The sequence below is a fragment of the Pipistrellus kuhlii genome, unplaced genomic scaffold, assembly GCF_014108245.1.
Source record: "Pipistrellus kuhlii isolate mPipKuh1 unplaced genomic scaffold, mPipKuh1.p scaffold_m20_p_8, whole genome shotgun sequence".
In the NCBI taxonomy this organism is placed as follows: Eukaryota; Metazoa; Chordata; class Mammalia; order Chiroptera; family Vespertilionidae; genus Pipistrellus; species Pipistrellus kuhlii.
Window position 1 is genome coordinate 65,474,620 of NW_023425584.1, and position 3,531 is coordinate 65,478,150.

Genomic DNA, 3,531 nt, shown 5'->3' on the forward strand with positions numbered 1-3,531 from the left:
TATAACTGAGAGATAAAAAATATTTCAAAAAATAATACAAATAAAATGGAAAATATTAATATTTATAACAAGTCCACAGGTATAAATAGAAACTCCCTCTCAAACATTTTATATAAGTTTACTTTCCTTTGTTTTATATATTTATTGTGAAAATATTTACACATATTCATTCAGTTAAACCATAGTATCATTAATCACTAAGTCTCATTCAACCAGGTTCAAAGGGTGTCAATCTATGACCAATCACCATTTTCTTGTATACCCACAATCTCACACTGCCATACAATTTCTTTTGTTTTCAATACATTTTAATTGACTTTGAGATAGGAATGAAGAGGGAGAAAGAGATAGAAACATCTATGAGAGAGAAACCGTGACTGGCTGCCTCTTGCCTGCCCCCTAATGGGAACAAACTCACAACCTAGGTATGATCCCTGACTGGGAATTGAACCAGTGATCACTTGGTGCAAGGGACAATAGTCAACTAACTCAGCCACATGGACTGTGATGCCTTAAAATTTCTTAAGGACAAATGTGTGAAGTATTCTGAGACTTGTCTTGAGTCAAACATTAATTCATTTTAACACTTGTCTTTTTCTTCCTCCTCCACCTTGGCCTGCTCATAAACCCAAACACTGTCTCTACTCTGCTTTTTATTTTCTCTTCCAGTGTGCTACTATGCTAGTAAGAGCCTGCCAGAGAACAGATTCAAAGTCCATGCTGAACACCCAGCTCAGAGAAAACAGTGATACTTCTTGCCCGTCCTATTTTGCCCTCAACAGTGTCTGTGTAGGGTGGCACCATGATGGCTGTGAGTAAGGTTCTGGTGTGTGTGGGGAACACTTTCCTGCCACTCTGGCTGGGAGTGATTCTGTTCCCATATAGATGGTCCTATGTGGTACACTCCCAATGCCATGGTCCCCCAGAAGTGGTGATTCCCTTGAAGGTAACAGGCATGAAGAATGGAGACTGGCTCTCTTACAGAATGCATTTTGGGGGCCAGAATCAGATCATCCACATGAAGGTTAACAGGCATTTTCTATCCAGACATTTCCAAGTGTTTACCTACTCAGACCAAGGTGCTCTCCTTGAGGACCAGCCTTTTATAACGAATGACTGCTACTATCAGGGTTATGTGGAGGGAGACCCAGAATCCCTGGTTGCCCTCAGCACCTGTTTGGGGGGGTTTCAAGGAATATTACAGACAAATGACATGGCTTATGAAATAGAGCCCAAGGCACTTTCTACCACATTTGAATATTTCATATATAAGATGGACAGTGAGGATACACAATTACCACCCATGGGATGTGGAGTAACAGATGAAGAAATAGCACGACAACTGAAGTTTCAAGAGAGTGCTAATGTCACTTTGATGTAGAGTGGGTATGAAGGCTGGTGGACCCACAACCGGATTCTTAAACTGGCAATGGTGGTGGACCACAATCGCTATCTTCATCACGGAAGCAACACCACAGCTGTGCAGTATGAAGTATGCTTTATTGTCAATGACGTAGGATATTTTTTGAGTTCACTAGATGTTGATGTGGTTTTAATGGGAATTGAGATATGGACTGAAAAAAAAACATTAAAATGGATTCGATAGGTGGTGTCCTGGGCACATTTTGCAATTGGAAGCACACTAGCTTTAACAAGCGCATTCCCCACGATGTTGCACATCTTTTGGTAAAGCATGTCTTTGGTATTTTAGTTGGCCTAGCCTTTATTGGAACAGTATGTGACTCTTTTCATAATTGTGGAGTGGAAATTTTAATGGACAATAGTTTGTATCCTGTTGCCTACACTTTTACCCATGAGATTGGTCATAATTTTGGTATCAATCATGATGACAAAACTTGCACATGTGGACATAAAACGTGCATAATGTTTTCAGTAAGATCAAATGCAACTAGATTCAGCAACTGTAGCTATGCTAGCTTCATGAACACCATTGCCAGTTGAAATTGCATTTATGTTTCATCAGATACAGAGAACATCTTCACACTTGCACAGTGTGGGAACAGTGTGATTGAAGAAGGAGAAGAGTGTGACTGTGGCGCTTTACAATTGTGTATGAAAGATCCGTGCTGTGAGTCCAACTGCACTCTCAGGCCTGGGGCTGCTTGTGCTTTTGGGCTTTGTTGCAAAGACTGCCAGATCCTGCCAACAGGCGAAGTTTGTAGACAAGAGGAAAATGACTGTGATCTCCCAGAGTGGTGCAATGGGACCTCCCACCATTGTCCAGAGGATGTGTACTTGCAGAACAGGGTGTCATGCAAGGGTGGTGGCTACTGCTATGATATGAAAAGAAATGCAATAACCGTGAAGAGCAGTGCAGGAACATTTTTGGCAAAGCGGCCAAGAGTGCAGATCAGAGTTGCTACACAGAAATGAACACCAAAGGTGACCGATTTGGGAACTGTGGTTTCAGACACGCTAGATATGTAAAATGTAACCTCATAGATACCTAGTGTGGAAGGATTCAGTGTGATAACGTGATACAAATTCCCCGCCTAAGGGATCATTCTACTGTGCATTGGACTCACACCAATGGTGCCACCTGCTGGGGTACCGACTACCACCTTGGGATGACCATACCTAATATTGGTGATGTGAAAGATGGAACAGAGTGTAGGGAAGAACATATGTGCATCCAAAGGAGGTGCATGAATAGCACAATTTACACAATTTTTTTTTCACCTAAGTCCTGCAATCTGAAAGGAGTCTGCAATAACAAACATCACTGCCATTGCAACCCAGAGTGGGACCCTCCCAACTGCCTGAAAAAAGGCAGTGGAGGTAGTATTGATAGTGAGCTACCCACTTTGAGTGAATGGATAAAAAGGGAGCAAAGAGCAAAATACCTGCTTCTACTTTGGTTCATTTCTTCTATTATATTGTTATGCTTATTAATTTTCTGTTGTCTAATATGCAAAGAACAGATGAGAGAGAAGGACCAAATGTACCACCTACAGATGAGTACGAAGAACAAAGACTTTACCTAAAGAAAAAGAGCAAGATGTTCCAATTTCATCTAAGGAAGAACAGTGAAGTGCTCTACTACATTTTTGAAAGAAAAGCAATAATTTATAATTTCAAAAATGAAGTCCAGTCTTTTCAAATTTCCCACATACGGAATTTCAGTCTCCTGGGTGTAGAAATGGTACAGCATGTGTCACAGAACATTGGCATAATGCCTGAAAAACTTTATTATTTGGGATCATAAAGCATTGCCCATTAAACAATTAGCAAAATATCCTCAGTTTTACATCATTACTATTTTTTATTATTTTAAATAGGGAGTATTTAATTGTTCATGAAAGTATTCTAACTAAAAAATAAGGGAAAACAATTTTAAAAATTTTTAATGAAGAGATAAAAATAAAAGATGGCTGTACATTTCATCTGAGTTTTATTGCCCCAAGGAGGCTGGTTTAAGATCCAATTCTTCTGTTCTGTGTGATGTTTCCCTGTTTCCTGTTAGTTATTCAGCACTATTTTGAAGTTCCAAGTGATCCAGCAGTCCTCTGT

At 40.0% G+C, this 3,531-nt stretch overlaps 1 pseudogene; it reads left to right on the forward strand.

The window, feature by feature from the left end:
- The first annotated feature begins 805 nt into the window (after positions 1-805).
- LOC118711815 lies at positions 806-3,226 on the forward strand (annotated as a pseudogene).
- Positions 3,227-3,531: the final 305 nt, after the last annotated feature.